This window comes from Podarcis melisellensis (assembly GCF_964234715.1).
Source record: "Podarcis melisellensis genome assembly, chromosome: W".
NCBI classification, from domain to species: domain Eukaryota; kingdom Metazoa; phylum Chordata; class Lepidosauria; order Squamata; family Lacertidae; genus Podarcis; species Podarcis melisellensis.
Window position 1 is genome coordinate 28386041 of NC_138535.1, and position 11966 is coordinate 28398006.

At 50.1% G+C, this 11966-nt stretch overlaps 1 pseudogene across 1 annotated transcript; it reads right to left on the reverse strand.

The window, feature by feature from the left end:
* Nucleotides 1-590: 590 nt before the first annotated feature.
* On the reverse strand, nucleotides 591-11602 carry LOC309361236 (inositol polyphosphate 5-phosphatase OCRL-like; annotated as a pseudogene). The gene is made up of 9 exons: nucleotides 11567-11602; nucleotides 9398-9451; nucleotides 7462-7565; nucleotides 5917-6051; nucleotides 5308-5418; nucleotides 4678-4843; nucleotides 3657-3865; nucleotides 3285-3308; nucleotides 591-623 (listed from the first exon to the last, which is right to left on the reverse strand). The product of its transcript is annotated as an inositol polyphosphate 5-phosphatase OCRL-like (transcript).
* Between the last annotated feature and the right edge of the window lie 364 nt (nucleotides 11603-11966).

The following is an 11966-nucleotide window of genomic DNA, read 5'->3' on the forward strand; positions in this document are numbered from 1 at the left end:
TGAAGGTAAGCAACTTAAAATGACCCCAGACCCAGTAAAACTCATTACAAAGAGAAGAGAAACAACATTTAAAAGCAGATACAAATAATGAGGCATTATTCTTTTCTCAAGAAGCCAGCAAAATTTCATCTTTCCTGTTTTATTTTAAGCATGCTTTTTATTCAGGTGTTTAACAAACAACAAGGTGATAAGCTGCTGACTATAGGCAGACCATCCTTTCTCAAGGGCCATTCCAAATGGGATGAGGTACATCCTGGATAGCATGAAGAACAATCCAGCCCTGGGGTGCATAACGTGAGGTCGAGGAATGCCACAATGGAGAGAAGCCCCTCACCAAGAGAGCTGGCACAAGGGCTGAGAATTGTATCCCGCCTGCTTTCCACAGTAGCATTCCTACTACCCTTCTCCTGATTTGGGGCAATGGGAGAGTCAAATCATTCCCCGCGTCTTCTAGTGGCGAGTCTCAGAGAGCCGCTTTGCTAGGGATAGACAGACAATGGTTGGGAACACTTGGGTTCTTCTGAGCCGCTCTAAGGAAGACCGTATGCTGGATGTCCCACCCGCTGCGCTCCACCAAGGTGCCACTATACTCACAGCAGGAGCTCGTAACAGCGAGTTGGTAGCTAAGATATAAATCAGTTGGGACGTTTGGAACCTGCACACCCCAAAACTGGTACTGGATTCCAGCCCACACCCATCCTTTCAATGGTACCCTCCCCCTCAGCTCACCTGGTGGCAGGCATTCTTGAAGAGGTGGTCCACCAAAAGCCAGATCTCCTTGGCTGCTCAGTGGAGTCATCACCATCCTGGGGTACGATATCCAGAAACTGCTTCTCCTGGAGGTCCAATGACAAGGGGGACTGGCATGAGAGCCTGACAGAATGTGTGCCAGTATGCATTCTTTCCTTGCTCCAGCTGGGTGGACAAGTCTTGCCCTCTGAGGCCACAACTAGGGCTGGGCGATAGGTGGCTTTCAACACGGTGATATATCACTAGCTAAACATTGCAATACACCAATATATCACGATGTCTGAAATAAGATGGAGCTATGTAGAGGCATTGGCTGGCTTCACGGTTTCCCCCGCATTGTGATTTCGGCTGCCCCCTGCAGGAGGGCAGGGGAAAGCTGAACCGGCAGAGTCCACAGGGGCTGCAGGAATCTAAAGTAGCATTGTCTGGCTTCACAGTTTCCCCCCACATGGTGTTTTTTGCATAGTACACACACACACATCATGATTCGCAATATATTGCCAGGTCAGAAATTATGAAACCAGTCTCACTATCTAGACTTCAAGCTGATTTGAAAATATATCGCCTGGCCCTAGCCACAGCAAGCATCTCAAGTGGGGAAACAAAAAACTAATTGCTCGCACCCCAAATCCAAGCTCCCCCTCCCCCTATTAATATGCAGCTAGTAATCCTCCCACTCCGGATGTACAGTTCACCCAAAAGCTTACTGAATATGCAGCTGTGGACATGAGGTTTGGCTAACATTTTATTTAAATTGTTGGAACCTGCCCTGGGACCTTAGGGTGAAGGGCAGGAAATAAGTAACAAAAACAGCAACAGAACATGGATGGGCCTTCATAGGTTGATGGGCTGCAGCCCCAGCCAGCATGATGAGGTGAGGGGGTCACATGTTCACCACCCCTTGTCTAGAGCACGTTGCAGAGGCAGGGGTAGAAACTGAGCAACAGCTGGAGCCCCAGCCCACAACTTTGTCTGGGCAATGCAGCACACAGCAGCTGGTGAACAATGCCTCCGGCCTCCTTCCCATCTTCCTCTCCAGGAATGTTCAGGGTGGTTATTTCTATCTCAAGCTACCACATTCAAGAGAAAGAGAAAGAGAGGAGGGGGAGCAAGAGAGCTTTAGGAGCACAGCAGTGGCAAGCAGCCCATCACTGAAAGGAGTTGGCAAGGATGGAGAATTTGATCCCCTCATCCCCAGGGCAGCTGTTGATTAGGACCCAGTTCATCCCCCCTCCCCCCCCCCCCGCCAATACTCCCCGCCCCTGTCTTGAGAGAGAGAGAGAGAGAGAGAGAGAGAGAGAGAGAGAGAGAGAGTGTATTGGTGTGGGGAATGACACATGCTGTATCAGAGTCTTAGTGCAAGAGTAGCTGGTGCATGCTAAAGAACACAGGAGCCTTGCTGGGTTAGATCAGCATTCTGTTCCCACAATGGCCAACCACATGCCCTTGGGAGTCCATAGGGACACGGGGACAAGAGCACTCTGTCCATCATGTTCCCCAGAAACTGGTAATCAAAAGCATGTGGTTTGTGATAATAGTGGCAAGAAATAGCCCTGACCGGAGCCACTGATCAACATATCCTCCATGATTCTAAATGTCTACAGCTGTCCAAATTGACAGTCACCACGGTCTCCTTGTGGCTAGGATAATACACCCAAGTTGATCTGATTTCGAGAGGAGTGACATTTCCCTGAGCCACCCCAAAGCAGCCACTACCGCTTCCCAAATGCCAGTGCTCAGGTGGTGAGAGTAAGCCAGAGTGGCACAGCCTGTGCAGCAGTTGCTGAGCACAGAGACAAGGAGAAAACTGGCTCTTGGGGCCAGAGGGGGCTGGCGCCTGCATCATGAGACTGGGCTTTCTGCCTCCCGTGCTGCCAATCGCAAGCGGACCCAGAGTCAAGCAGCGATGGCAAATTCTGGTTTCGTCTCCGTTCTCCTCTGCCGAGTTCTACAAGGGCCACGTTGAGACTAGGGGAGAGACCAAAGCAGAGAGCTAGAGCCACCACCTGGACTGGATTTGAGTCAGAAGGCAGGCAGGTGTGGGTACCTGAGAGGAAAGTCCGGTTGGTGGGGTAGTGCCTGGTTTGCCCTAAGGGACCAGCTGCCACTGCATGGAGCAGCTGCTGATCGTTGACAAGGGCAACTCCATTTACGTGCCTTCGAGGCACATGCACACTGCCGCAAAGCTGGAAGGGGCACTGGAAGGGGCAAAAATGTCGTCCCCCCCCCCCAAGAGCACAAAAGCGTCAAAGCGGCATGGAAACAGCATCTCGACTCCCTCCCAGGAGCTTTGGCACCGACCTTTCAGACCTGTGGAGAGTTGGAGCAAGGAGTTTTGCAGGGAGGCTGCTGGTTTTCAAAAGGCCTTTCAAAAGGGCTTCCGGGAGTTTAGAGGGTGTTTGCAGGCTTTTCCAATGCTGCCCCCAATATACGCAATTTCATTTAAACGCACGGCACCTCGGAACGCAACCCCCGTGTAAACCTGCTTTGAGCCCGCTACAAGAACATCTAGAGGATAGCAAACCAACTGTTACCTTTTCTAGGAAGCCGTCTTCTCCCTGAGATCAGAGGAGGAAGGCAAGAGCAACAGACAACCAAGGGTGTTAATGGCACAGGCCCTGAGAAGAGTAAGAAACAGCCCGTTGGCTGAACAGTATCAGTGGCCCTGCGAAAGGGCAGGTGGGAGGACCAGAACCTGGGATGACTCAGTCAAGGCAAACAAAGGGCATGAACAGCACACAGGAAGCGGATGCACAGCTACAGAAGCTGAAGCTGAATGCAGCGGAGGACCCCCAGCCCCCACATTGCTGAGTGGAAGAGCAGCTGTTTTCCAAGCAGGCAAGCAGAGTGGGAAGGGTAGACATCCAGCACATGAACCTGCCAGGTAAATCAACCCCTTTCCCTACCAGGTCAATAAGTCTGGTGACGGGAACTCCGCCAAGCGGCTGCCTCATCCAGCACAAGGCTTCCAAGGAGGTCCCGAAGCAGCTTGGTAGGTAGCTCCCACCGATGGTGAGGAAATAGTCCTTGCCAGGGTCAAGGTGAAGGACAAAGATAGCCTCAATCTTCTCTTCCTTGCTGACGTACACATCCAGGGAAATGTCCACCGTCTCACCTAAAACGGGAGGAGGTCAGGTAGATACACTCTTGGGCACAGCCAAGTTGGCTTGTCTGTAAATTAAAAGTGAAGACGGTGAAGAATTGAACAGAAGGACACAATAGGAGGCTGCTGGATCAGGCCAACGGCCCATCTAGTACAGCATCCTGTTCTCACAGGTGTATGGGGCAAACCTTAACTTCAAGAATTAGGAGAAGAAGCGACTCAGTTCCCACCCCCACCCCACTTTCCTCTCTAGTCCTCCAAAGCAGCAGCTGCACAGAAGATGGTGACAGGATACTGAGGGGTGAGAGAAAGTGATCCTAACAAAAGAATATCAAAAGGGAAAGGATTTTTGCGCCCCCAATGTAACTTTCTTTTTTAGTTTACATTTCATCGAATTTTTAAAGGTTTGGCTAGTTCTATATGTTCCCCAAGATATTTTTGTGCCTCCACAACATAAAAATACGATTATTTTTTTTTAAAGTAATTTTTGGACAGACTGCTCTCACTGGTTCCCTGCGATGCCAAAAGGTGTTTGGGGACCCTCCAGCATTGCTTGGCTTCAATTCATTTGTCTGTGTGTCTTTGTTTAAAGCTGGTCACACACACTTTTACACTTTGGGCTCAGCTGCTTTGACGTGTGGCCCTTGGAGGCTTGAGCATGGGGCAATGCAGCCCACAAATGTTAAGCCTCCCCTGCTCTACCAAACTCCCAAGGTTTGAGGGAGGAGGGTTGGGAAGAGGAGGGGAAAAGGAAGGCCTTCCCTAGATGAGCCTTGGGGTCCCTTTCCAACTCTACAGTTCTCTGATTCCAGAGAGAGACGCGCTGGGCTCCAAGTATCCCTCGCAGGGCTCAGCACGAAGCCATGCCTTCCAATACTGGCTGTCACTGAGCTTGGGGATAAAGGAGAAGTGGAGGGTGACCTGCCCGTTGTTTGTGATCTGGAACCTCTCCTTCTGCAGCTGCCGGAACTTCACATTCTCAAACGGAAACTGCAGAGCAAAACGGGGGGGGGGGGAGGAAAGAGAGTGTTTGCCTTCAGCAGAGGCAAGGAAACGTGCTCCAGGGGGGAGTTTGTCCTTGGCCCCGGCCTCTCATTTAGGGGACTGCACATGCCACAGGTCCACGTGGGGCTCTCCAGATATTGCTGCACTTGCCACTGGCCATGTTGGCTGGGGATGATGGGAGTTGTAGTCCAGCACCTGGAGGGCACCACGCTGGCGACCCCTGGAGTCTTTGCCTGTGAGGAAGAGGAAGAGGCTGCCGCTCAGTGGAAGGGCATCTGCCTTGCATGCAAAGGTCCCAGGTTCTATCCCCAGCATCTTCAGGTAGGGCTGGGAGAGATCCCCCGGAAATCCTGGGGAACCGCTCAAGACTGAGCTAGATGGGCCAAGGCCTTCTTTCCCCCCTGGTCTTTTTGCAGCAAACCCTCTTTAAGGGGTTGGAGAGGATCCTATTCGTCCTTACCTCCCTCCAGGGAGGGAAGGAATTCGTTCTCCATCCTGTCCATCAACTGAACAATATCCTCAATCACTTTCCGGTACCGTCGGTCATCCACAACCTTCACCTATCGGGGGGGGGGGCAGAGCACATTTGTTGGGGCTATGGACTAAAAAGGGGGGGCATGAGTTAAGAGCAGAAAGGCCTGATGCACCCCCTGTTCCCAGCCCTGAAAGAGGCAAGTACTGTAACTCTGAGAGCTTCCCCAGGATGGCAGCGGCTGTGACTTCCAGAGCCAATGGGCTGAAGCCCAATGCTCCAAGCCAAGTACCACAGAAGCTCCATTGCATGAATGGAGCCAACGGTTAAGGTATACAGTTCAGCCCATGTGGTCTGCCATGCCTGCAGGAGCAGCGTGTACTCAGAACAGTGGAGAATGTAAGCCTAGGGATTTAACAGAGCCAAAACCTGCCCACTCCTTGCACCGGAAGTCATTGGCCAAGGAGGAGCTCTGTGGAAAGGGGCCTGGTTGTTGGTCAGGGCCTGCCCAGATTCGAGGAGGTGCCACATAGCAGGCAACTAAAAAGCCTGAATAGACGATAGCCCTGGCCAGGGCAGGTGTTACCCTGTGAGGAAGAGGGAGCTGGCGGGCTTGTGGTCGCTCCTTTTCAATTCCATGTGGCTTCGGTAGCTGAGCTGATTCACGCTGCCTCCTCGCCAGAGGATTGGCTCACACCATGCTGGCACACGGCACTTCCCACTGCAAGGAGACAGTTGGACTGGCTGAGGCAACACACAAGGCTCACACAGTCAAACTTTGGCTCCACACACGGCCTGTGATCTTGACCACGGTCAAGAGCTGGAGATGATGGGGCTTGGGAGTCCAACTTCTGAAGGGGCGGACCTTGCAGGTGTGCAGGCATTTTGCCTCATGGAGAGAGTTGTCAGGAAATCAAAAGCTGCCTTCTACCAGGTCAGAATGAATTTCTGACCTCCCCCAGTTTGGATTCCTACATTGCAGGGGGTTGGACGAGATGACCCTCGTGATCCCTTCCAACCCCACAATTCATTAATTAAGTCTCCTCTGGCTGGCAGCAGCTCTCTGTGGCCCAATCCTTTTTCAGGTGGAGGTGCCTTTCAACTTGAGACTCTGCATACAAAGCATATGGCACACCACCAAATGATGATCCTTCCCCAAAGCAAGGGGCCCCGTTATTCTTGTTCAGACACTATTTTTTCAGTGACCCAAAAGACCCTTTCTGGCACCTGAAATGCTGCCCAAAGGAGCCTGCCGTTTTCCGGCTTCGTCACTACATGTTCCGCCTGTCCTTTTGATTTCCCCATTACCACAGCAAGAGCAATGAAACTAGCAGGCCTAGGTGGCTTCTGACAGTTGTCAAGAACCACAAGAATATGCCACATCCTGGATGGTGAGGCTCAATGGCTACTAGCCATAATGGCCAGAGAACATACTCCACCAAGAGAAGCAGTATGGCTTGGAGGAGGGGAGCGTGCTGTTGCACCCAGGTCCTGTTTGTGGGCTCCCCGAGAGGCATCTCATTGGCCAATGTGAGAACAGGATGCTGGGCCAGATGGACCAATGGCCTGATCCAGCAGGGCTGCTCTCATGCTCTTATGCCCTGGCAGACTCATCTTGAGAGAGCACCAAGTCTCATTCCCAGACTTCCTTGACACAAACAGGATTCTCTGCTTAAACACGCCATGAAACAGGATGCTGATTATCAGGACAAATGTGGGGGAAAGGCTGCTTGTGGAAAAGGAGCCAAAACATTTCCAGAGACTTTGAGCAGGGATGGCTTGAGGAAGACAACATATCACAGCCTTGCATTTCACAACTCGCCTAGCAGCCTTTGGCAACCGGGAATTCCATGCAAGCAAAGTGAGCAGGTGAAGGAGAGCTGGATCTCTCTCTTCCTCCGTGGCTTGGTGTCCATTCTGGCTGCAGAGGAAAGGAAGTCCGTCCAGCCCTCAACTCTAGCCCTCCTCCAACAGCTTGCTTAGCAGAAAGCCATGTTTAAAATATATGTTTTACTAGCCTGCTCAGGAGGATGGAAAGGCAGGACACTACTAGCATCTCAGCAGACTAGGAAAAACAAACAAGCCTTGCAGAAGAATGATTGAGAGGACTTACTTACAAAGGCTCAACTATCAAGCAGGATCTGTTTTAGAGTCGAATTTGTACGTCGGGATGAACTTGATCTCTCCCTCTGTGAAATCAGCAAAAGCTGTCTTTTGGGTACGCTGAATGTTTAGCTAAAGCCAAAAAGAAATCGCTTATCAGCAGAGAAGCAGAAGACCCCCTGTTGCCTGACAATGGAGTCTATTAACAGCCACTGTTGTGCTGGAAGACCAAGGTGAAGTACTAGTAGGTTAAAGGTAAAGGTAAAGGGACCCCTGACCATTAGGTCCAGTCGTGACCGACTGGGGTTGCGGCGCTCATCTCGCGTTATTGGCCGAGGGAGCCGGCGTACAGCTTCCGGGTCATGTGGCCAGCATGACTAAGCCGCTTCTGGTGAACCAGAACAGCACACAGAAACAGCGTTTACCTTCCCGCCAGAGCGGTACCTATTGATCTACTTGCACTTGGACGTGCTTTCAAACTGCTAGGTTGGCAGGAGCAGGGACAGAGCAAGGGGAGCTCACCCCGTCGCGGGGATTCGAACCGCTGACCTTCTGATCGGCAAGCCCTAGGCTCTGTGGTTTAACCCACAGCACCACCCGCGTCCCTACTAGTAGGTTAGCCAAGTGCAAAAAAGGGGTATACCTGCTGAGATCCTATCTTATACCCAATTCTTAAAGGTACAGGATGCTTGTGCATTTTTGCCCCATGTCATCTTAAATTACTTTGCTGCATCACACGACAGGAAAATCCTCTAACTCAGGAGTAGCAGACACGTGGCCCTCACAATGCTGCAGAACTACAATTCCTATCATCCCTGATTACTGGCCATGATGGCTGGAGCCAACAGGAATTGCAGCTCAGTAACATCCGGCAGACCACAGGTTAGCTATACCTCCAATAGACAATCTTATATGTACCAATAATCCATACAAACTGTTAACAACCACCAGAATACACCCCCGACACTATGAGCAACTGCAAAACCACCCTTTTGCATCCTACGTTGGCTCCCAGGACGTTTCTGAGCACAATTCTCAGTGTTGGCGCCAACCTTTAAAGCCCTAAATGGCCTCAGCCCTGAAAGAGTGTCTCCATCCCCATTGTTCAGCCCAGGCATCAGGGTCCAGCACCGAGGGCCTTCTGGCCTTTTCCTCACTGTGAGAAGTGAAGTTACAGGGAACCAGGCAGAGGGCCTTCTGAGTAGTGGCACCTGCCCTGTGGGACACCCTCCCGTCAGATGTCAAGGAGATAAGTAACTATACAGCCTTTAGGGAAGTTTTTAATGTTTTATGATGGTTTTGCATATGTTGGAAGTCCCCCCCTTGCCTTCCTTGCAGCATCCTTCTCAAAGGGCTAAGGCACGACTACGCTCACAGAGTTTAAATCCACCGTAAGGTGCAGCAATCAGGCCTGTTTCAACACAAAATACCAATGCTCCTTATGCCAAGTGGGAGAAAGGTCGTCAACATGATGAACACACAAACCTTGGAGAGAAAAATGTAAAACAAAAAGCACCAGCAATTTAATTGGACTTAATGGAAGTCTCTGCTGATAAGAACATGTGAGCAACGCAGATTTTCCAGACAGATGCAAAACCTAGAGCAGGAAACCTTAGACCTTTCGATATTGCTGGACAGCAGCTATGCTGGGGCTGATGGGAGTCCAACAACATCTGGAGCGTGTGCTGAGCTAGGAAAGCCCTCTAACTGGGAAACGGCAGAGCAGTCCTACTTATTCCAAGGCAACCCTCCAACTTAATTGGGACTTGCTTCTAATTCAGGTTGCACAAACCGGCAACCTTAAAAAGCATTTGTAGAAGTCGCAGTCATCCTATGTTATAGCTACACTTTGCTCCTAACTGCCTGAAAGTGGTTTCTCTAGCCTAGGCTGGGGTATCCCAGACAAAGGAAATAAACAGGGCAATATCCTAAACCACCACATATAACACAAAGATGTCTCTCACCTGGTCGTAGGTCAGAAGTCTCTGAAGCTCATTTTTAGTGATCAGATGACAATGCTGGAAAAAAGCAAAGCAACCACAGCTACAGGCTAGCTCACGGGGTCGGGGGTCGGGGGTCGGGAGGCAGCCTGCTGCCACTTCCTGCAATATGTAGTAAGACTGATAACTAGGATTGGGCAGTATGATCATATTAGGCTAGTGCTCTGTGAACTAGACTGGCTCTTGAACTGCTTCCAGGCCCAATTCAGAGCATCCCATTTGGCCTTTCAAGTGTTTCAAGGTTTGGGGAAAGGGTACCAGAAGAAGGCCCACTTATGTTTGCACTGCCTCTCCACTGACTAGAATCCCTTTCCCAGGGAACTCCTGCTCTTTCAAGCATGGCAGGGCCTTTTCAGTCATGGCACCCGACCTTTCAGAATAATCTCCCAAAGAGGTTCACCTGGCCCCTGCTTTGATGTCCTTTCAGCAAAGACTTTTAGAATTTCCCCTGGTTCTTGAATTCATGGGCAGGGCGCTTGTGGCCCTCCAAACCCTGCTGTAGTACACAGGAACATGGGAAGCGACCTTATATTGAGGCAGACCATTGACCCATCAAGCTCAGGACGGACTACATGGACTGGCAGCAGCTTTCAGGCAGAGATCATGCCCAGCCCTAGCTGCACACACTGGTGACTGAGCCGGGAACCTTCTCCATGCAAAATGGCCGCTCTGCTTTCGCGTTACTGCCCTTAACAAACTGCAACTCCCACCCCGATCACTGGAGAAGTTGCCCACATTTGCTATAATCTCATCTAATACATCTCTGCCACTCGGTTTATGTTGCTCTCTCCTGGCTGCTCTAGTAGAAACCTTAGTGGTGCAGCTGCAGCAGCAGGGATCGCCGACACTGCACCCTCCTGGTGTTGCTGAAGTGGAACTCTCATGAGCCCGTCAGCAAGGCCAATTCTTAGCAATTATGGGAATTTTGGTCAATCAACATTTGGAGAGCACAATGCTGCCTGCCATAAAGAAGGCTGATCACCGAAGAATTGATGCTTTTGAATTCTGGTGCCGGAGGAGACTCTTGAGAGTCCCAAGGACTGCAAGAAGATCAAACCTCTCCATTCTGAAGGAAATCAGCCCTGAGTGCTCACTGGAAGGACAGATCCTGAAGCTGAGGCTCCAAGACTTTGGCCACCTCATGAGTGGCCAATGGATCCAAACTACAAGAAAGAAGATTCCACCTAAACATTAGGAAGAACTTCCTGACAGTAAGAGCTGTTCGACAGTGGAATTTGCTGCTGTGAGAAGTTACTTACGTGGACTTACAATGAGACAAGGAGACACCGAGATAAGGTCTATTACTTCCCTTTTATTATAACGCGTTTGCAAAGGCGGGCTCCTCGTCCCAGGGTGGTACGAAGAGCCCCGAACAATGGACGGGCAAGAGTATTTATTCCTATTGCTGCCGCCCCTCATTCGAGGCTTGGCTTACAATCTATCTAATCATCAAAGACATGGTACTAATACATCAACCATTCTACACTCTCTAAACCTAACCTTATCTTGTCGACGTGGCTCCCCTGCAGCCGAACCCAACGCTGGAATTTACAACAGCCCAACGCTGGAATTTACAACTGAGTTCGAGGCACACCTTTTTTACTCCTTCTCACAATCCCCCCTCTTTTTGTATCTTGTCTCGAACTCACATAATAATTCTTGGGCTGCTATTTCTGCTTCCTCATCTGATGTGGGTACTGAGGCATATTGCATCTTCATGAAATAAGTGGAGACCTTCTGTTCCGCTAGGAGGGACAAAGAATTATTGATGGTTCTAACAAAGATTGGCAGAACGCATGGAAGTAGTACGCATCCTGCCGCAATTAACCCAATTAGGGCCACTATGGCCTGCAGACCAGGTAATTTAGGGAACCATGAACCAAACATATCCTTAAGGTTGCCAATACACATGAGCCGACCCAATTTAAAGGTAACCTATTGTAAGCATAGCTCTCACAAGCCCAGTAAAACCCATCGGGGGTTGTCCATTCTAGCATTCTGTTCTCCGGGTCTAGGAGAAAGCTCATATTGGTAATATTTCCGAGGGGAGAGGGCCAAGTTTTATTATTATTCCCTTGACTCCACCACTGTTTGTCCTCCCATTGTCCTATACAAGGGAGTGTCCCCACATGCGTTCCATTCGTTCGGCTGGTGTTTCTGGTGAAGCATTCTGTCCCAACTAGGTGATTAGAGATTTGCCATACCTCGTTACCCAAATGCTTATAAGTGTAATTGTTTTGTGTTTTATATACCTCCGTATAGTTTACTTCATGAGCCACCCATGGCCACTGATCCCCCATATTTGTTCCTCCACATACAAAACAATTTTTCACCGTTAATTCCTTGGCTATAGTCTCAGCTAAACTTAGGAACATATTATGGGCTTTAGGGGGTAGGGGAAGGGTATTTAAATGCTGTACTTCTTCCTCAAAATCTTCGAATACTGATATGGGTTGTCTTGTTACCTTAGTTGTGTGTATTTGTATGATGAGATATCCATAAGGATCTTTTCCAGTCCCATCAATGCCTATAC